The 22,664-nt window shown below is 43.9% G+C and overlaps 1 long non-coding RNA gene across 1 annotated transcript in view; it reads left to right on the forward strand.

Annotated features, from left to right (window-relative positions):
* The window catches only part of LOC146890386 (uncharacterized), a 150,122-nt gene that overhangs the window by 49,695 nt on the left and 77,763 nt on the right, over positions 1-22,664 (forward strand). The window contains exon 3 of the long non-coding RNA XR_015735891.1: positions 16,953-17,048. This is a non-coding gene — a long non-coding RNA (uncharacterized LOC146890386). The remainder of the gene's footprint in view (positions 1-16,952; positions 17,049-22,664) is intronic.

The following is a 22,664-nucleotide window of genomic DNA, read 5'->3' on the forward strand; positions in this document are numbered from 1 at the left end:
ACAGGACTGAGCACCATAAAGGGCATGCAGCAAATGTTGAAAAACCACCTCAACAAAGGAATTAGAAGGACAGACAGCTTCGAAATATCAAGCACTGATCCCAGCAATGGCTGCTGAGCTGCTTCCTTTCCTTCCTACAAACATTGTTAGTTAACGTTCAAAGCCATCAAGTTTAGTATGACATTTTCATACCTGTATTTCATCATACAGTCTCAGGGAGAATAATCCATAAAATCATATAAAATATTTTATACAGCTGAACCATTATATACTCACCTCCAAAAGTCTTGCCTGGAGTAGAGTTGTGACTTTTACTGGCGTCCAAATTAAGCATTTGGTATTTCCCTTCAGTTCTGCCTGAGGGCAGACAGGTTACCGTCAAGACCAAAGCCCTACTTCTGATTTAGGTAACAAATAAGGACCCCAGGCCAGAAAGGAAACGCAAAGAGTTGGCATCTCTAGCTCATGCTCACAGTTTCATTCTTCTTAAGCACAAAGAGCAACAGAACCTTCAAAAATGATAAGACTTGCGGTTACTGTTAAATACATGTTATAAATAATGTATTATAGCGTATAATATTTACACTCACACATATATACACACATACATAGATAAGTATGTAATAGTTTATATTTACACTGAAGCTTTAACTTTTTAAAGGTCTCCATCTAATTTTTTAAATTTATTTAAACAATTTTTTCCCTGCTTACATAAAACATTGCTTACCTTAAGCAGTTGAATTTTTGTGCAATCTCTAGCCAACATATCCTACAATGAATGGAGCAAAGCTGAGGAATGCGTAGTCCCTACTCTTGTAGCTGAGTTATCTGAATGCTACTCTGTAAGGAGTTCTGCTAACCCTGCTTACTTTTCCAGGGAGCCAGCATTTGTCTTCAGTTGTCAAAATAAGATGCTCACATACACATAGCTATACAGCTTGAATATACAGTGTGTTTCTGGCATTGTCTTGTTTTTCACCTGTTTAGGGACAAGACTATGTATGGTATAGAACTTGTGGTTTGAATGGCCAGATCAAGATAAGTCACATAAATATCACTTTTCATATTTAACTTTTGGGAGTGCTTTAGTCTGCCTTCTCAGCGGCTTGCAGGTGTTCCATATGTTGGCCATCACAATCTCCACAGGCCACAATGGAACTCTTGGAGTTACTTCTTCAATCTGCCTGAAACTTTGTGTTCTTTGACCAGATCTCCCCAGTTCATCCCCTGCCCCAAGGCCTTGTAAGCACAGATCTACTTTTTCCTTGTGTACCCTGACTTTTTATGATGCGCTGTATGTGACATCACGCAGCATTTGCTCTTCTATGCTTGGCTCATTCCACTTAGGGGAGTGTCCTCCAGGCCCCTCCACACTGTCACTAGGGCTAGGTTTCATTATTTTAAGGATAAGTACGATACCATCTCTGCTGTTTTGTTTCTTGAGACAGGGTTTCTCTGTGTAGCCCTGCCTGTCCCAGAACTCATTCTGTAACTCAGGCTGGCCTTGAACTCACGAAGATCTGCCTGCCTCTGCCTCCAAGGTGCTGGGTTTAAAGGTGTGAGCCACCACCACCCAGCAGCTTGCTTTTTTACATAATCCAAGACCCCCGTGCTGAGGGGTAGTACTCCCCACAGTGGGCTGGGCTCTCCAACGTCACTAATCAAGAAAACAGACTTGCTTACAGGCCAGTCTGATAGAGTCATCTTCTCGGTTGAAGTTACCTCTTCTGAAAAGGAGATAGCCTTCAGTGACAGAAACAGTAAGCCAGCAAACCCGGTAGACTGTCTTGTACATTTTTCATGTTCAGAAATACAAATTGCTTATTGTTCTGTTTGTCAAATTTGCTATTTCAATAAATACTTATGATAGTATTGGAATCTAAGGATCATAGCACAAACTTCAATGTTCAAATATAAGTAATGGGTACAATCTACAGCTCTACAGCTCACAGCTTTCTGGCTCCAGTCAACAGGGGGTGGCTAACAGGGGGTGTCTCAATCCTACACCGAAGCCAGCAGCAACCAGCCATGTGCCAGGAGGAGCAGGAGCCAGAGCGTCCTAGGATGGTAGTTATTCTTTGAAGGTAAGGGGGACTTGACGAGGAATTGGAAAGGTGTTAGTGATCAACATTAAGTGGAATTTCTTGCTTACGTAAGACAGTCTTTTCAGAATGGTTAATAATGTGATCATCCCAACAATCACAGTTAAATTAAGAGAAAACGGGAGTCTCCACTAAGAGACTGAGCTAACACCATGAGAGAACACACATCTGTGGTTGTTGGGCAGTTTTCAGAGCCCTACCGTGTCTGTGTTCATTCTTCCACCTGGGGGGGGGGGGGAGCAGCTGGCCGGTCCGGTATCACAGGTGCATTCTGGGATAGAGGACATGCAGGTGTGTAATCTGAAGCAAGGGATACTCGAGAAGTCTCCTGTTGCAGTTATGAGTGGCAGCCTTGGGTGTAGCTGCAAATTAGTGGGTTCCATATTTATGAGTATGAAGTACATTTTATGAACTCACCTCTATATCATGAACAGAAGTCCCAGAGGATTTCTTTCCTTACTTGAAATTCACGCTGCCAAGTGAAGAAAGCTTTCAGTAAAAACTGAAAATAAAGTAATTTTAAAATAATAAATGGGTAAAATCTGCAGACTTCTATCAAACGTGAAAAGGGAGCGGCATTAATTTGTTGTCGTTTTAACTCGGAGAGGCTAGTGGATTTTTTCAGTGATGAGTTTACTATCCTTTCAGTGAACAAGGAACCTGAGGCACGAGGAGATGGCAAAGCTTTCCCAGGCTCTCGGAGTCAGTGCTGAAGCAGAAGGCCACAGCCCGTACCTTTCGCCACTTTCTTTGCACTCTACCCCTTGGGCTTCGGTGAGAGAAAAGGCAATTCTGGATTACTCTTTTTTATTTCATGCTGTTTATCCAAAGGTCAAATTCGCATCTCTTCCAGAAGGATGTTTTGCGGGGCCTTTTGGAAGATGGTTTGTGGTCCTTTGTAAAGATCTCTCTGACTTATCTAACTTATATAGTGTGCATATCCAACTTCAAAAGTTGCCCTGTTTGAGTACCTTAGAATTATCTGGTGCTTACTTACAACCTTTTAGTAAATGCCCTTCTGGCTTGGGGTGCCATTGGTATTTCATATTTAGTGCAAGTGTCTGTTACTTGCCCTTAGAAAATACCTCGCTTTTATGTCTCCCAGACTGCTTGTTGCTAAAGGCAAAATGTGAAATGGAGAATGCTGGAATTTCACCGCGCTCTCTGAATGGGGCGCAAGTACTGCATTAAAAGCAGCGGCCATGTTATAAATCTGAGCTTTGTTTGGGGGAAGAAAAGAATAAAAGCAAAATACATAACAGGATAGATTGCACGCTGCCAAGGTGAAGAAAGTTTTCCTGAAGAAACAATTGAGCACTTCTGCAAGCGTCATGCTTTATTTTGGACTCCAGTTACAATGTGACAGTTTAGCATCTCTGGACTACACACTACTCAGTCAGCTGGTAGAGACAGTTGCTCTTCTTTCAGGGTTCTTCCCGTTTTTCTACTTTTCCAATATGTACATTTTTTAATTAAAGTAATTCAGGTTTATTGTGGAGCATCTAGAGATACAGGAATAACTTTAAATGTAATAATACAGGAATAACTACAATTAACATTTTAGTATATATCTTTTCAATATTTATTTTACACACAGTAAAAATTTTAGTACACTTTATGTGTGCGTGTGCATGCATGTATGTCACAGCATGAATAGAGATCAGAGGACCAAGTATGGGAGTCAGTTTTCTCTTCCTTCTATGTGGGCCGCAGGGATAATGGTTAGGTGTTCTAGTCTGGCAATGCGAACCTCTGCTTGCTGAGCCATCTTGCCAGCTCCAAACATACACTTTTAAATACAATCCATTGTTCCCGTCTGTACATCACATGCAATATTATCAAATATCAAAAGCCTTGCTATTAATGACTATTTAGTATTCTTTGCGTGACTATATACTTAACTGCTTGTTCTAAAAATTGAAGTATTTTAATTTTCAAATAATGCTGCAATGAGCATGTTTATAGATAAACGTCGATACACATTTATGATTTTTTTATAGTAAATTCCTACCAGTGAACATGTTGACACTTGACACTAAAGGCTTGGAAAATCGATGGTCGATTGCTTCTCCAGAAAGAATTCAGTTTAAATTCAAAGGACGTGGCATCTCTGGTCTTTCTTTTGAGGTTGTCCGTTTTGTTCTTCCTACCGGGAAAGCAAGACCCTTCCTCAGCTGCTTGCACAGTTAGACAGTCGATGAGCTGAGACAGAGCCCTCGCTATTCATCTTTACGTTTTGTTCTAGTGCACGTGACTGAGGCTGGCAGAGAGGAGAGAGAAATGGCAGGGAACACAGGGGCAGAGGAAGAACGCTCTACTAAAGCAGGCTGCCGCAGGCACGGTGCTTTCCTTGCAGCAGGGAGAAGGGTTGATCCTTATTACCAGCTGTTTCCTAGCTCACTTGCTTTGGGAGCCCCACTTCGTGGTGTGGGACAGGAAGGAAACAACAAAGGAACCAGATAGTGGGGTTGTTTCTGAGAACATTCTCTGCTCAGCCGCTGGGGTTTCCCTGCTCTGTCTAAAGCGACTGCGGTAAATGGAAATGGCGGCTGCTGGGGAGTGAAAGGCCTCTGGTGTCTCAGTCGCAAAGAACGGCTGTAGAAACTGAACTGTCCTCCTTGAAAGACAAGGTCTACTCTAGACTGTAGCTGTGGAACCTGCGTGGGACTGAACAAGGCCCTCTGTGTGGGGGCGACAGTTGTGTAACTTGGTCTGTTTGAGATGCCCCGGGCAGTGGGACCAGGATCTATCCCTGATGCATGATCTGGCTTCTTGGAGCCTACTCCCTATGGTGAGATACCTTGTTCAGTCTTGATACGGTGGGGGTGGGGGTGGGGCTTGGTCCTGCCTCAACTGAATGGGCTAAGCATGGCTAACTCCCCGTGGGAGGCCTTACTCTTTGGCAGGAGTGGATAGGGGGTAGGTTGGGGGTAGGGGAGCAGGAGAAGGGGTAGGAGGGGGAACTGTGGTTGGCATATAAAATGAATAAAAATTTAAAAAAAAAGAAAGGCAAGATCTACCCTCTGTTCTCAATGGATAATTTAAAATAAAAAGAAAATCCCAACTTTTTTTTTTTTTGTTCAGAAAGTGCCTAGAATAGTTGGTCTCCCTGACACATCCCTCACTCTCCCCACAATGCCCCCAATTCCCCCAACACCACTACTCCTCCCCCTGACCAACCAGGAATATTATGTAGGGAAAAGTGACCTCTATGGGTAACTGTTTCAAATATAGGAAAATGCACAAAATTGTATTTATTCAAATTAGAGGCGTCTTCTGGATAAAAGTGTGTTATTTTATGGCTCTAGCCCCCCCCCCCCCGTCGTTGAGGTGTGCCCATGCACTGGAACCGCAGGCCGGAAGGCGTTAACCTGCAGAGTCACACTGAACAGGAATACCATTTTCACTGTGAGCAAGCCACTTAAATTATGCAATGTTGGGGCACGGGACCAATTGAAGCTTTGCATCACTGACCACCGGGAAGGAAACAGAGCTCTGCCGATAGAGCTAGCGCCATCCCTGCAGAACAGTTAGACAACACCACATTTCAGAACCTGCACACAAACGTGGTAGTGCCTCTCTTCCTCCAAAGTAGCTGACAGAGTGAGCTTCGTCCAAGGGACGTGTAGACCAGGACTACCACGTGTTACTCTTAGGGACAACCAGAAGCCAGTCAATTTGTAGACTGTGTGTAAGTGTGCAAAAAGAAGACTTTCCATCTATTGCACTCTCTTGCCGTGAAAGAAACCAGTGTGCTCTACGGGAGTGGATTCTAAGCACAGTCTTTGCACAAATGCCACAATTTAAAGCCAGTCTATTGCCCACGAGGAAATGAATGCGACTCTTTCAGATCCCATAACAAGCTTTGCTAATGTGTCAATTTGGCGCTTCTTTCATTTGATCTTGCTGGCTGCTGTCAGTCCCACGTGTTTCCTGCCTAGCCTTGAATGGCTAGAGTCGTGGGCCAAGAACAAGAATCACGTGACTCCGTGGTGACGTTCTCGCAGCGTGAAGATTTCACTGGGGCGCTCCTGGAAGTTCCGGGGATGGGAGCACCTTCTTCACCTAGAGTCACCCTGCTCCTTAACTGACTTCTCTCTACTTTAAGTCTCTTTTAAGTCACTTAAAGGGAGTCAGCTTTAGCCAGAGTGGTAGCAATAGCAATAACACGATAGTGCCAGTATCAGATGCGTTAACTCAGTCACAGACACTATCTTTATTGATTTTCATATGAATTTTAAAACTAAGAGCTATGCTGTAGAGTTTTGTTTTTGCTTTTGTTTTTACAACTGAACCTCTGGCCGTTCAAAATTAGCTCGTTTGCCAATGATCTTCCGTATAGGCACCAAAACCTTTCAGCCTCGGGTCCTACATAGCCTGGCTGTGTTTGGTCCAGATGAGCCTCCATGTTGCTGCCTCTTCTCGCCAGCAGTTTCTCTTGTCTGTTATTTCACTTAGGAAGACCATAGCCTCAAGGATGCATCTGGCCCTTGCTGACTGTCAAAGTGAGAGGCTTGCATTTGTTTTTTACGTCTGTCTTTCTTTCTTTCTTTCTTTCTTTCTTTCTTTCTTTCTTTCTTTCTTTCTTTTTTAAGTCGGCTTAGACAGCATTGCCCCCACTGAACTTAATTTTTCCCAATTCGGGCACTAGCTTGACTTAGATTTTTCCGGAAAGATTTCAGATGAGGAATTTGTACCTGATGACTTTCAGAACACCACCGACTTCAGGTTTTTGACTGGCGTGGCGTTTAGCTGGGCCCTGACCCTCCAGAAGATCCTGTAAGATGCCACATTGGAAGGCATCTAACTCCTCACCTGGGGTTCTTGGCCTTAGGCATGGCAGTCTGGGTGCTTAGCACTGAGTGCTGCCTGCTTTTAGATGTATGCCAGCTTAGGATAAAGTCTAGCTCTTCTGAGAGCTTTCTTATTCCCTACATTCTATTTTCAGAAGGTGAGATTAGAAATCCTGAGTCCAGCGTATAACTGGTGTTCAATCAATGTCTGAAACAAATGAGTGAGCCAATTGGAGGGAGAGGCAAAGTTGTTAAGTGGCTTAAAGACCGAGATTCAAACTGTGACTCTTTGGGGGACAGTGGGCTTTTCTCTGGGCTTCTCCTCAAACTACAGGTGGAGGGTTAACATTAGATCAGTTTTGAGACCAACGGTATTCGTTTCTGCCCAGAGTTATAACCAGAAAAATATATACTATGTTGGGAGGCATTGAAGAGGGACAGGGCAAGCTGGGAATGCTGAATTCAGACAGGTCAATAAGAATCAGGTCACAGCATCGCCCAGAATCTCCAGGACAGCCTGCAGGGGAAAGCTGTGCACCCATGAACTGTTCCCTGGCAATTCACAGATGCCCTTAGCGTGCTTACTGCACTTGTTCTGAATGGCAAAACTGAGGCTTGTCTAGGTAAGTAATTTTCTTAATGTTAGCAAGTGGCAGAACTGGTGCAAAGAATTGAGCTTTGAGTCTCTCTTGCCCCATAGACTCTCTCTCTCTCACACACACACACACACACACACACACACAAAACCGCTATACTGGAACATGTGTGTGAAGGAATAATAAGTATTGCACTTGTACACACACACACACACTCAACTTTTACAACCACGTAGCCCAGCTGCCAGCAAGGTCAAGTGGCAGGAGGATTCCAGAGTTGGGGTGGCTCCCTTTTCCTTCTCCCCAGAAAGAAGCCCATAGCCTCGGTCTCGTAATTTCTGAACCAGTCTCTCATGCATGAAACTTTATGACCTCTTGAAAGGTGAGTGAGTAGGTTTGATTCATTGGAAGTCAGAACAGCTTTTTAAACATTTGGGGATCAAGATAGGTAGTTAGTCTTCCTTGTAAAATTTTCTTATGGATGTCACCATTAGAAAAATTTATCTGAGCTTCCTATTCCACGGAGCTCGTCTAGACCCCTCACGCCTTTGGACTCAGACATTAGCTGAGGGTTTAAGCACCGATCCTCGTTGCATCTCAATTCGGGTGACGGTGGGAAGCTGCACCTTGTTTCGCTCTCACCTGATTTCATCCATGTAAAATAGGTCACCAAGATGTCACATTTTATGAGGTTATTTATTCCACCCCTCTCTCTCTCTCTTCCTCTTGGGCTGCAGTTTTGCGGGTTATTTTTCTTCTCTGTATTAATGAGGGAAGTTCTGAGTCCTGAATTTTGTTTATTGAAGAAAGTGGCATCTGGGAACCCTGAGCAAAGGAAAATCTTAAAAATATGACATATTGAGGCGTGTCAGCCTTGGAAAGGTAATTTTAATTTCAAACATTAATCAAGGAAAACTTAAAATCAAGAGTGTTCCTAAATTTACAGTTGACTTTGAGTTGATACAATATGTACAAGGAACTTTCAGGAAAGTCTAATTTTACTTTAACATCTTATGTATGTGTGTCTGTCTGTGTATCTGTACGTTTGTACATGTACAATTCCAACATAACCAATTTTTATTCCTTCTTTAAAAAGAGTCTAATTCAGTAACTATGGTTCCTAGACATCTAGATAACTTTCTACATATCAAAGATAGTTAGCCAACAGCAACTGTATGTCCATTAAAATACTAATAAGTTCTAGCTTGCCCTAATTATTTATAATAATCTCTGAGGAGACTAATATCTCTAAAAAGCATGTATGTGTTGATGACAGAAAGCAGGTCGGAAAGCGCTGATTTATTACAAGCCTTCATTAAGGTTAAAAGCATTCCACGGAGATGAGGACATCTGCCTTGTATTTGCACATCGCAGAAGAACAAAAAGGAAGGGGGAAAATGTTTTGAGCTGAATTCAAGCCAGGGCTGGAGAAATCAGTTCCTGCGTCATGTCCTTAAACGTTTTCAGGAAAGCGTTTCTGTGTCTGGGACTCTTGTTTATGGCCACGATGCCACATATACTTAATTCTATGTATTAACAATGACAGTTATGGGACATGACCATAAATTGATTTTTCCAAAAAAAATCCACACACGACTACCATGTGTATTTCTTGGATTTATTTTTTTTACTCCTCTTTCTTTAAAGAAAACTACAATGCAGAAAAATGTGAGATGGGTTGGTTGAGCAGTGTACTAGAATAAGGGCTTTGAAACGGGCCATTTCTTTCTTTTTCTTTTAAAAAGTAGGGTGAGGTAAGATTGGCAATTCCAGGGTCTGGTCAGTAGTCATTTGATATCTTGGAAATCAAAGGCAAGAGCCACAGGAGAGAACCTGGAGTTAGCTGTTACGGGATTTTTATCTCTCTCCGTGAGTGCTACTGACAGGGTCCATATGTGTCGCTTCCTAGAGCCAAGGCAAGAGAACATGGGTGGTTTTCTAAGGAGCGGTGACCTCCTATGTATGTGTGTCTACCTGTGAGCTCATGGGCAAATCTGATGTATTTATGATGTTTAATAAACACTTAGAGCCACACGTGAGCTTGGGGACCTGCGTTTTGCCTGTTTAAAGGATTATTCCGTGCGAATATCCAGGCCGTTTTAGCCTTAGAGTTCCAATCAATCTTTGTACCTGGTGTTGTTTGTCACCATACAAAGTCATGCGTGAATGTGTAAAGCCCCCTTGCAAATGGCTGAAGAAAGATGTAGCTCCTACGTTAGCATGCATTTAACCTGGTGAAGAATAAGGGATAACTTCAGGAGAGAGAACCATTCAAGAGGATTTGTTGCTTAAGGGTTCCTGTTGCTCAATCCTGAGGACCAGAATTCAGATCTTAGAACCCACAGATGCCTGTAACTCCAGCTCCAACACTTCTGACTCCTTCTGACTTCCTCAGACACCCATCTCACATGTGCACATACCTACATGAAGACATGTGTATGCACACACATATATAGAATAAAATAAATCGTAAAAAAGGGAAATTCAGATATTTGAGCTCTAAATCTCTTAATCTATCAGGAATGTTGTGTGTCGAAAAAAATTAACCAGCAAACATCTGCAGTGATGTAGCAAAATAAATACAGCATTAAAGGGCTGGGAAGATGGCTCAGGCAGCAGGGTGCGTCCTGTGCAAGTCTGAGGGCCTGAGTTTGGATGCCCGGCATCTACGTTTTGCCAGGTGTGATCTTGCACATCTGTAATCCCATTGCTGAGGAGACAGAGAGGAGAGTGTCCCAGCGGCTTGTTGACCATCAGTCTAGCTGAAGTGACAAGCTCCAGATTTGTTGAGGGAACATATCTTAACTCCATGTCTCAGAAGGATAAACTGAGGAACAACAGAGAAAGACACCCAATGTCAATCTTTGATCTCCACACACGTGCAAGTGTACCTACCTGCACATGTGCATACACCCGTGACTGTGTGTACACACATACACTACACACACAGATAGGTAGGTAGATAGATAGATAGATATACAGATAGATAGATATAAAGATAGATAGATAGATAGACAGACAGACAGACAGATAGATGAATAAATATTATTCCATCATGTAACAAGGTAGGCATGACAGAGTTATTCATATCCATTCAAAAAATATATATGCAACTCTGAAGTTTGCTCATTATGACTCTTGTGACTTGCCTAAGTGGGTAAGATAATAAGATGATACCATGTGTGGGATATTTTCAGCTCACATATAACCCTCCTGTTTAGAGTGCATGTATGTGCTTGCATTAAAACATTATCTTTTTAAATGGAAGAGATCTGTTTGGAATTAGATTTCCCTGAACTTGTAGCTCCTCCACTTTGATAAGCCCCCCCCCCCTTAGGGCTTCTGACTTGTTAATTCTGAAGTATAGTCTAAGGGACTTATACAGCAAACAGGATGCTGGAGAACTGGCAGCGCTTCTGGGCTGGGGACCAGTCTTCGCTGGACTCCAAAGGGTGTGAACAGAGCACACATAACATTATGTGACCAATTAAAAGGTATACATTGATGAGTAAGCTGAAATTGATGACTTTCTATTAATTTTCTGAGATTTACAAAAAATACACTCATTTTGATTAACTTCTTATCACAACTACTTTACATTTTAAATGTGGATGAAAATAAATATTTCTAGTTAGTTTAATTGTTATTATATATGTACAAATACACAGAATGCATATGCAATGCTTTCATACTAACAGTGTAAGCTAAAGGATAATAATTCAATCAAATAAATTATTTCATTTCTTCAGTGTCAGAAACTTTTAAAAATTAGTTGTCTCAATTTGCTTATTGCATATTCAGGCTCGATGCATGCTATTTCCCGAGCAGAATCTCCTTATGTAGGGTCAAACTCCGTCCCACCTGTTTCAGCAACCTGAATGCCACCATCGTCACACTGGCTAAATCTAACATCATTTTAACCGAGAGCAGTGGTCAGCAAACAATAGCTTATGGATCAACACTGTCTTGTGGCTATTACAAGCAGGACTGTGAACTAAGGGTCCACAAAGCATATGGAGTCACTATGTTTTGAACGTTTCTAGAGATATTTTTCTGACCCACGTCTACAGTACTGTTGGGTTATGCCAAAGTAGTGCATCAAGAGCTGACACAAAGTGCGGATTAAAATGCAGCTATTATTGTCATATCACCCTCGCTATAAAGCCTGACTCTACTGACCACCCTGTGCTGTTTTAGAGAAACTTAGCACAGCCTTTCTGTGCACATATGTCTTCACTTACAAAATGCAGATGTTTAAAGCCCGTAACTCAGCGCTATTGTGCGCTTCAGTGAGTTCTTACATCCTTAGTGGCACAGGGCATGGCCTGTAAGTTACACGCTAGCCACCACTTCCACCCCTTGGCTACTGTGCAAGCGTTACAAGCCATAGAATACCAGACACCCATAAGAATATGCACAAGACCACATAGAAGTGTTTCCACATGATAGCAAGTGGGGACACAAAGCAAAAGACAGTGCGTTTTACAGAATGAGTAAAACACAAGACCTGGGCTATGGAGCCCAAGAGGAAGGAAGCCCCGTACTCAGGAAGAGCGGCAGGGTGACTTCCAATGGAAAGCTGGCGATCATCCATCTTCCTCCTTCCTGCAGTTCCCAAATATTATAAAATGCACCATGAGTTTTCAGCTAATGACTTATACCTCAGAAACAGCCTGTGCCTTCCCCAAGGTGCTTATCCCTAAGATAGGATAATGAGATGAGCTACGACTGCCCGGGCCACCAGAATTCTGCCAGTATTTATTTTGGTCTCTGGAAGTCGGGCCCTCCGAATTCTTGGTACATAGTTGTATTTAATTAGGACTCGAGCTAGCCATAAAATGTGCATTAATTGTCTGTTATTTCGTAAATGATGGCCAAAAGACCAGCCCTCGATAGGAACAGCTCGGGGGTAAGCACCATTTGGTCTGTTCATCTTCCAGGGCTTCCTGCCCCAAGCAAGGACTTTCTGTTCTTATCTCCTTTTATCCTGGAGAACTGCTAACCCTGCACCATCATATTAAGTACCAATTAAGCAGAGATTTGTCATTCCTGCCCGAGAACATTGAGCTGGGCTGAGGCCACATATTTCACTGACTTCTGACAGAAATTATTTTAATTAGACTGCGGCTAGCAGCATTTAAAATAGTCTGGATGGCCAGGGAGAGAGGAAGAATGGCTCCTCAGTCAGATAATTTACTTATTTTTCTTTTTCGCTCACCATAAATCTTAGGGTTGTGGTTATTAAGCATTTGGAGGGGGAGGGGCAGAGTCGAGAAAGGGAATCAGCTGGATTTTATCTTACTTCAAATACCAGAAAAGGAAAAAAAAATCTCCCACAGTTTTACAGGGGCCGGGGAGAAGTCTTTTGAAAGAAACGTATGTTCATGCAAAAATCTGACACCAACAGGCTGTTTTGACCTTGTGATGTCTAGTATGTTTCAGGGATAAAGAAGACCATTTACCCGTTACGTCTCATCCAGGTGGCCCGTTTCCTTTCCACGTGTGTCAGATCCCACCCACCGCAGACACTAGCTGGCAATTATTAGGTCAATCTGATCATGAGAAGCAAACAGAATCAGCTCACTCAAATGAAGTCTTACGGCTTTACAGAGATGAAGATCTTGGTGAGGTGTTTTACATCTACCATGCCACTTGGCAGGCAGAGGCAAGAGGCTGGCCTTGAGTTTGAGATCAACCTGGTTGATCACTCTAGCAAGTTTCAGGCTAGCCAGGGCCGTACAGTGAGCCCTTCGTGCAGGCAAACACATGCTCTCCCAATACACGCTGAATGCAGGGTGTGTCGTGTTTTATGAATTCACTTCCAAAGACCACAAATTGGATGCATGCACATTTTTATTCCTCTTCAAAACTGTTCTTTTAATTAGACTTATTTGTTTTAATTTTTATGTGTGTTTAAGTGTTCTGTCTGCATGGATGTATGTGTACCATGTGTGTGTTTGACCTGTGGAGGCCAGCAGAAAATTTCAGATTGCCTGGAACTGAAATTACAGATGGTTGTGAGCTACCATGTGGGTCTTGGACAAGGAACCTAGATCCTCTTGGAAGACCAGCAACGGCTCTTAACCACTGAGCCAACTCTCCAGCCCTGTCACCTTCAAAACTTTTCAAATAATAAAAAAAAAAAGTTCTTTACTCCAAATATTTCCGATCAATATCCACCTAATTGGCAAGTTACCAAGTTTTATTTATTTCTAAACATTTTGATTTGATTGATGAGAAGTATTTAAGTGTATAGTCTAAAACCATGTTTTTAACACATGACCACCAAAGTATTTTGTCTTTGACGTCTCACACGTGGGGTTCAGACCTCCATCTACAAAGCAGCCACAACTTCATGATCTTATACTTAATTGAAACTTTTGAGCTTTCTGGCTTAATTGAAAACCTTCCTTCTATTTCTTTAAATCTTCTAAAATCGACTGCTTTAGTCTATGTTGGAACCTACTGAGACTGCAGCATTCCTTGATGGTCTTCCTCAGAGGCTTAGGAAACAATGTCATGGTGCGGTGTCACCTGCTCTACTTGGTACGTCACTCTCAGTAGCTTCACAGTGTCCTTGAAACTAAAGAGCAAGCCAGGAATGGGGAACAAACCAAAGCAGTTATGGCTCTGCTCCCACCATGAAGTCACAAATAAACCCTTTGGTCTTCTTCCTTCCAGATTCCCAGCATCCAAATCTTTAAGTCAGCCTCTATTCCAGAATGGTGTTCCTAAAATTGCCGCTGCTACAGCAGAAACCTCGTTAGGAATGCAGTTTGGGCCCCATCCCAAGCCCAGTGAATCATCAACTGCTGGCTGGGCCCAGGGAGTTGGAGTTTCACAGGCCTCTGGGTAATTCTGATGCGAAAATTTGAGAAACATCACAATGACTCAAACTTGACTGCACATCGTAATCACACCGGGTCTTTAAAATTGTTTATGTTTATGCGTGTGTCTCAGCACTGGGACTTCTAATTTAGTTGCTTTGGGCTGTGGCCCATGAATTAGTCTACTTTTCAAAGGTTTCTCGAGGTTTCGAATGTGTAGTGCAGATCAGAAACCCCTGTGGTAGTCCGGATAAGAGTTACTCTTACCTCCGTTTCTTGGCAGCAATGATCTCTCAGCTAGGCACATACTTCCCACAAGTTGGCTAGCCACTCTTTGTCCCTCTGAACTACCCTCACTGTTGAGTGCTTTGCCACACACCCGCGAGTAAGGTCTGTTTTTATCAGAATTTCCACTATTTAAAAGTTAATTCACATTAAAAGTTCTTCCTCCTCATCATAGCCATACATCTATCATTTTCAAGATAGCCATGGTTTTGTAGTAATCAAGGATGATTAGATTCTTAGACATTTTCATCAGACACAAGAAATGTGACTTTTACGTCATCCATTGGGGCGGCTGCATTCATGTCAAAACACTTTTGAGGATTTTTTTCCCCACCTCAATTATTTTCCCATTAGAGGAGTTCCATAACACCATTTCTGCATCTCCACTGTTGAGGAAATGGAGGCAGGATCAAGGATGCACACAGGCAGACGGGCATACAGATCACTTTTCACTGTAGGGCTCCCACATACATTTCCTCGGTCCGTATGCTCCTATTACATGCATTCAATGGTCTGTCCAGTGAACACTGGCTGAGCAGACACCATCCATAAACCAAGCATCTAAATAAAAATCCTCTCCTATCCATCCCAACAACAGTTCCTCAGCAGATACTAGAAGACAACCAGTCTGGTAGGAATTTCAAGAACACTCCAGAGACCCGTGTTCAGTGCCAGTGATACAGAGAAAGAATGTATGCCGTGAAGGCCACCAAACTAGGATGGCAGCTAAGCCACCTGTCCTGTGGTGTCCAGTTCCGGCAATCAGATGCTCACTGCACATCTACCAGGTATTTATTTAGCATCTGTGTGGCAGGCACAGCCCTGTTTCCAGGTTCTCACACCATAACAGCTGAAGCAAGCAGCCACGGTTGCCTTTCTACAGACAGGCTGGCCCTGTGAGGTTTGGGCCAAAGTGTTCTAATTTCCTGGGTAGTCGTACCTGCTTGACCAATGCCTGGGTTATTTAGTGGTGGTGAATACTGTGTGAATAAATGCATTGTCTATTATATGCAGGCTTCGCTATGTATGGTGTAAGGAATGGAGGAAATCAGGAGAGCTTTTTTTTTTTTTTAATGAAAGAAGTAATTCAAGGGGCTAATAGTCCAATGAGATTTGGAGAATGTCTGCTATCCTGAGTCCCCTTTCTGGTGAAAAGTCGAGAAAAATACATGTGGGAAGATTACAGTGGGAATTAATATTCTGACTGACTTCAGCACCCTTTCCCTCCAAAACAAACAAGGCAGCCCGCTGTTTTCCCAGCGAGCTTTGCTGCTCGGCCCACTCAGAGGTCAGGATCCACTCGGTGGTGCTGACCTGCATCTCAGCGGTCCAGGTTAGAGGTTGATTGTGGTTGGTGCCCCCCAGTTTCCAGGACTCTCTGCTCTCAACTTTTAAAGCTGCCACAACTTAGTGGCGGCGAGTGTGGCCGGTGCTGATGCTGGGGAGAGAGGGACAGTCGTGGGGGGGGGGGGGGAACGTGGGCAGGAGGAAATTGACAGGAAATGGCAATGTAGCAGCCTCATACCACCCCAGACTTGGCTGCTCACGGAGGGGAAAGTCCTCCCTAATCACCGAGGGGTGCCAGAGCGCAGTAGGTGAGGATGATGGAATAATACAGCATTTCCCGTGTGTGTTTTTCATTAGGCCTGTTTTGTTTCTCTTCCAAGTGCTGGGGAAACAGAACAGAAGCTGGGGCTTGGAGCTCGCCTCCCCTGGGAACAACCAGCCCGCTAAGAGGAGGGGCACCCAGCGTGGCGTGGGTCCTAACGCCTTCCTAATGGAAACAATGATTTGTAAAGTTCTCTTTATACCCCTGGCTACATAATTAGTAACCTGAAGAGCTGAAGTTTAAGACCGCTGTTCTTCACTCCCGGCGGTTTTGAAAATTTGGCAAAACATTAAATGTTCCATTCTGGGACCCAAACGGGTCTTTGAATGGCCCCAGCTCTGGCTGGTTGCGCTGGTCCTTGAATCACTCAACACTTATTACGTAGAAATTAACTGGCTTGATGTCAATTAGTGAGAATTTGTTAGCAGACAGATCCAACGGACCTCCCCCTCACCCATGGGGTTGTTACCATGGAAAATGTCTAAACACCGTGTCGGAGCTGACTTGGTGTTAGGTGTGCAAGTCGTGTGAGCCTCCTTTATATGGGAAATGTATGTGCTCAAGGCTGGGGCCGGACATCCGTTCTCACCCATCTCTCAGAGAAGATAATTAGGAGAAGTTCAGAAGGATGCTGGCAGGAGACGACGTCTCTGCAGCCTAAGAGATAACCAATCCAAAATGCCTGTTGTTAAATGGGTCATAAAAGCACTGGGAAATCAATACCCGACTTTCTGTTTCAGGAACGTCAGCTGCTACCTGCAGTGCCAGATCAGTCTGCTTGTGGTCATGGTGTCTGAGATCCAGGTCATCCGCAGATAACTCTGGACATTGGGGAGGTAGGGAGCTCACACGTCTGTCTTTTTGTAAATAATTGCCGGGCCAACCCGACCCACCCTCACTCCAGTATTGGGCAGCCCTTACCAAATACACCATGCGATAAATAAAATAAAGCCTCATTTTATTAAATATCTAAGAGAAGCGCCCAGGTGACCTGAAAATGTAATTAACCCTCTAAATAAGCAAATTGCTGGCTGAAAATCACAGTTGATAGATGAACCCCTTCAGCTAAGAGGGATTGCTTAATGGACCGGGCAACACTCTTGGACTCGCTCCACATTGGAATCACAGGTCCTGAGCCAGGCAGCTGCCCTCCACTGGATCCCCTCCTAAGATAAATGATGCTCCAGAGGCTGCTGGGACGAGAACCCAGGGGTGACATCCAGGCTGAGTCTGGACAGACCCTGCAGCCATGCTCCTCACAAGACCGTTACAGACTCCTGGAGAAAAGTTCTGAAGGCTTCCGTAGACCTCCTGCCCAGGAGCAGCATGGATGGACTAAAGTTATTTCCGGTTTTTTGAAAAATCAGATGTTAATTGCATTAGAAAATGAAATAATAATCTCAGTGGTATAAGACAAGCTAAAAAAAATCACAAAAAATACCATTTGTAACTGTAACTACACTCCTACTATTAAAAGGAAAAAGAGAGGTAGAGTGGACTCTAAGGAAATCTTTACCAAGACCAGCCACCTGTCTGCCTTCTCCTCAGAAAGGGTTTGGGTGAAGTTTTCACAATGTATAGTCTAGCTCTAATTCTATAAGACTGATAAGCTTCCGGTTTAAATATTTGGAGCATTTTTTATCATCTTTCCTTTGTGGTTTGCCTAACTTAGAAAGTGGAATTAAACCCTCAGTTCCCTGTGTTTGTGGGACACTCCAGAAGCTGACATTGTTAAAACAGGATATATTTTTTTTTCCATGTTGAGAGGGTGTCTATGCCTACGCCATCAATTTAACTCCTCACACGGTGGAGGCGGCAGCCCTGACTCCAGAGCAGGTTCCCTAGTGGAGTTATGTTTCTTGCTGCTGTGGGTGTCCAGGGCTCTTTCGCTTTGTGACCGGAGGTCGGTCCTCAGGTCAGAACCTCACGGCTAATCCACCCAACAGTGTCACACCTGCTGTCATCTCAGAGAAGTCACCTGAACAGGTCCTCTCAAAGAAACCCAAGGCCTCCATTTAGCTTGGCCCAGACCGCGTTGCTGTCTTTCCAACTGCGACATAACAGAAGTCTGTCTTCTCCTGTCCAAGAGGAGAGCAAGGCTGCCGTTCTAATCCCAATCTACATCTGCAAATGTCTGTAGGTCATGACTACCTGTGGGGTTTCATGCGCTTCTAAACTGTAGTTCACTTCCTGGTGATTCAGGGGAAATAGGAAAAAAAATAGACTCAGGGCACAAGCAGCACCCTGCAGTCACAGGCTCAGCCTTGACTAGAGCAAAAGATGAACGTAATAACTCCATCAGCTTGTTCCCCCAGAATCAGGACCACAAAGGCTAGTGGAGGACTCACCTTATCTTATGATGAGAGGTTGAGAGGTGTTTTTATTTTTTAGCACCCTAAGTCTCCAAGAAAAAAAAAACACACTTATATTGGTTGTGTGTCTTACTCCACTGTGAGCTTTAGCCTCTACGTAAGAATGGCCGTTATCCATTCTGCTTAGAGTCCGTGGTCTCTTCTTCAGTAACTATCCCAGATCACCTGTGGGACGTGTCCTTATCCCTCATGTTGGGATGAATAGTGGGTGGTGCACTCCTTAGAAAATGACCTGAGGTGCCTAAGAACTCAGCAAGTAAGGAGTCTCTGGTGTTCTATGTAGTTCAAGGCCTAAGAGGTAGGCTTGGATGCTGTAGGGAGCTTGTAACATCACTCAGCTGTTGTTAAGTGCGTTTAAAAATAGCCCGGATGCCTATAAAACTGCCGAAAAGAATGGTTCCTCATATCTTAGTCTTCTTGGTTCTATTTCCTAAAGCCTATCAAATAACCGACTGGCGATGGTATTAACCCATGAACAATTTGATATCTTGGTACCTACAATGACTTATCAGGTTTTCGAAGGGGTCGCCTGTGGGGTGCTCTGTGGAAACCCCGACTCAGAGCTTAGTCTAGATCTTCAGTTGCCTTATGATGTAGGATACAGATGTTGACTAGAGCAACTTCGACACCCAGGGAGGTGGTAAAGCGTAGTGAGCCAGACTACCTTGGCTTGACATAGCTAAGGCTATGTCAGGTACGAGCTAGGAAATTTTTGCAAAGTTAGATAGTCCTTCTATGCCTCAGGTTTTTTCATTTATAAGAGGGAATTGATTATGATATCCCTCGTGAAGGCTAAAGAGTTGACCTAGGTGCCTACTCTAGCTTACTGTTTGTAAAGGGCTGATGCAGTCACTGGCTGTCGTAACTGCTAGGCACTGCTCTGCGCAGCGGTGTAGGGAGTTGAGCTGAGGTCCTCCCAGCAGTGGTTCTTGGTATGCGGATACATTTCTCCATGTCCCCCCATTACCAGAACTCTATCCTTACTACCCTTCCCATGTAGTGGCTTCGCCATTCACCTTCCCAAAGCTCTCAGTCCTTTCTTTCCCATCTAGGCTCCTCTAGAATGTTCTTCCTCCTCTCAGTTCATCCGATTTTACCCTGTCATCTTGGTATTCACACACACAGAGATGAAGTCAGCTTTTTTGTGTCTCCACGTCTGCTCTCTTCCCAGCATCCCTCCCTACCCATTACTCCTGATCCAGAAGGGGACTGTGGGAGACGGGAGGGGAAGAAGGCTCAGGGAAGGCCGTGAATAATTATATGTTTAATGTCTTTATCTCTGCTGCAGTAAATATCTTTCTAAACTACGTGAGTGTGAGCCTATGAATCTTTCCAATCTGAAGGCCCTACCTAGAGCTTAACCATTGGCATCTATTGTGGTGACAAGTTTAGTTTTTAAAAATACACCATTTGTTGCTGAGCTCACTGGCAGTGCAATAAAAATCGTCGCTTCATTATTATTTGTTGTTTTTAAATTACTATAGCAATCTACATTAAGAAACTCACAGAAGCCTATATTTCTCCTTTTACAGAGCTATCAGAATGGATTGGAATTAATTTCAAATCATTTCTTAAAAAGAACATCCAGTGTTTCCTTGTTATTCACGGCCTGGTCGACAAAGACAAATTCTATTTTTGAAATATTACGTGACATTACCTGATACTGTTTTCCTGTGAAAGAAAAGAAATATTCCGATTTCTCCGCTTAATGAGATAAGATAAGTGAAGGCTATGGCATGCAATACATCTTGTGACTTTTATGATATCGTCCAATTTGGCAGGATTTATTATGCACACCTCAAAAGGAGTGGGCAGCGGAGGGCACCGACGGAAATGACTAAGCTGTTGGATAGTACTGCTGAACGCAAAGGTTTCAGATCCCTACCACCTGTCTCTTCCTTGGACCTTCTGAGATTAGTCCCCCTCCCGTCCTGCCTGAAAAATACCAAAAGGCCATATTTACCAGTCCTGCTTGTGTCTGAGTGAGGCCATATGCTAGTTCCTAGCAGTGCTCTAGAAGCGATGCAGTATGCACATCTTAGCTAGGATGCTATGGTGTCTTCTTTCCGCTTTGTTCCTGAAAACATAGGATCTTTAACGGCACTGCAGTGTGCACGAAAGAAGTAATGGGTTTCTCGGTTTCCACAAGAAGAAGGCTGTCCATCCACCACAGCACCTGTCTTGTACTATTACATGATTAGAAAGTGAAGATCTTTTACGTTAAACTACTCTTTGTGGGGGTGTGTGCAGGGCAGGTGCATGGTGTGCAGGCATGTGTACACATGTGTTCACATGTGTATTAGTTGGGTTATTGCTGCTGTGATGAAACATCATGGCCAAAAGCATCTGGGAGGAGCGGGTGTTGCTCTGCTTATACTTCCTGGTAATAGTCCATCGCTGAGAGAAGTCAGGGCAAGAACGCAACCAGAGCAGGAACCAAGAGGCTGGAGCAGATATACAGGCCATGGAGAGGTGCTGCTTACTGGCTTCTTTTCCATTGCTTGCTCAGCCTGCTTTCTTATAGAACCCAGGACCACCAGTCCAGGGGTGGCTCCACCTACAATGGGCTGGGCCCTCCCCCATCAATCACTATTTAAGAAATTGTCCTACGGGCTTGCTTACATCCCAGTCTTATGGAGGCATTTTCTTAATTGAGGCTCCCTCCTCGCAGATGGCTTTAGCTTGTGTCAAGTTGATATAAAACTATCCAGCACATGTATGTAGAGGTCAGAGGTCAACTTCGGTACCAGTCTTTGGGCTCAGTCTACCTGTGATTTTAAGATTAAGTCCCTTAGTGTCAACTGGCCCTCACTGACTGGCCAGAAGCCTCAGGGATTCTCCTGTCTCAGCTTCCCAGCTCTGGGATTATGAATGTACATCACCATGCCCAGTCACTTTGTTGTATGGGTGTTTGGGATAAAACTGAAATCCTCTCCTCTGCACTACAAATGCTTTATGAACTGGGCTATATCTCTGACCCCTGGGCTGGGATATCTATCTGTCCATGGACTGTGCTATCTCTCTGGCCTGTGGACTGGGCTATCTCTCTGACTCGTGGGCTGGAATATCTCCCTGACCCGTGGACTGGGCTATCTCTCTGGCCTGTGGACTGGACTATCTCTCTGACTCGTGGGCTGGAATATCTCCCTGACCCGTGGACTGGGCTATCTCTCTGGCCTGTGGACTGGGCTATCTCTCTGACTCGTGGGCTGGAATATCTCCCTGACCCGTGGACTGGGCTATCTCTCTGGCCTGTGGACTGAGCTATCTCTCTAGACCATGGTCTAGGCTCTCTCTCTCTAGCCCCACACTACTGAACTTCTATACTGACAGAAAATTGAGACTTCCCTTAGACAATAAATTCTGATTCTCATTGTACTCAGCTGACTACACACTAACAACTGACCAGGAAATAGTGACTAATCTTCTTCCTGTCAGGGGGATTTGCATTACTTGAGAGAATTGCTCTCCTTTCTCCCCTTCAAATAATACTGTGTGTGTCTGTACATGCAGAGAACACGGAGCAGACATGTCACACATAACAAAGAGAAACAGCACTGTGTGGAATGAGGATCCCTGCTCTATACTTACCTGGCTGTGGTGGTTTGAATGTAACTGGTCATCATCATAAGCTCATTAGGAGTGACACTATGAGGAGGCGTGGCCTCATTTGAGTGGGTGTGGCCTGTTGGAGGAAATGTGTTGCTGTTTGGTGCTTTGTGGTCTCCTATGATCAAGCTATGCCCAGTATGACATAGACTCCTTCTGCTGCGAACAGATCAAGATGTAGAACTCTCAGCTCCTTCTCCAGCACCATGTTTGCCTACATGCCACCATGTCCCACCATGATGACAACGGACTAAACCTCTGAAACTATAAGCCACCCCAATTAAATGTTTTCCTTTATAAGATTGTCGCAGTCATAGAGTCTCTTCACAGCAACAGAAACCCTAAGATACTGGTCTTGTGCCATTGCCTGATTTATCAGGACAAAGGACATGATGCATGTATTGTGTTTAAGGCCTGGAGAACTGACAGCCCCAGTCTGTGGTCTAAGCCCTCTTGAAAACTGTCTTCCTC

This window comes from Myodes glareolus, chromosome 21 (genome assembly GCF_982192425.1).
Source record: "Myodes glareolus chromosome 21, mMyoGla1.1, whole genome shotgun sequence".
NCBI classification, from domain to species: Eukaryota; Metazoa; Chordata; class Mammalia; order Rodentia; family Cricetidae; genus Myodes; species Myodes glareolus.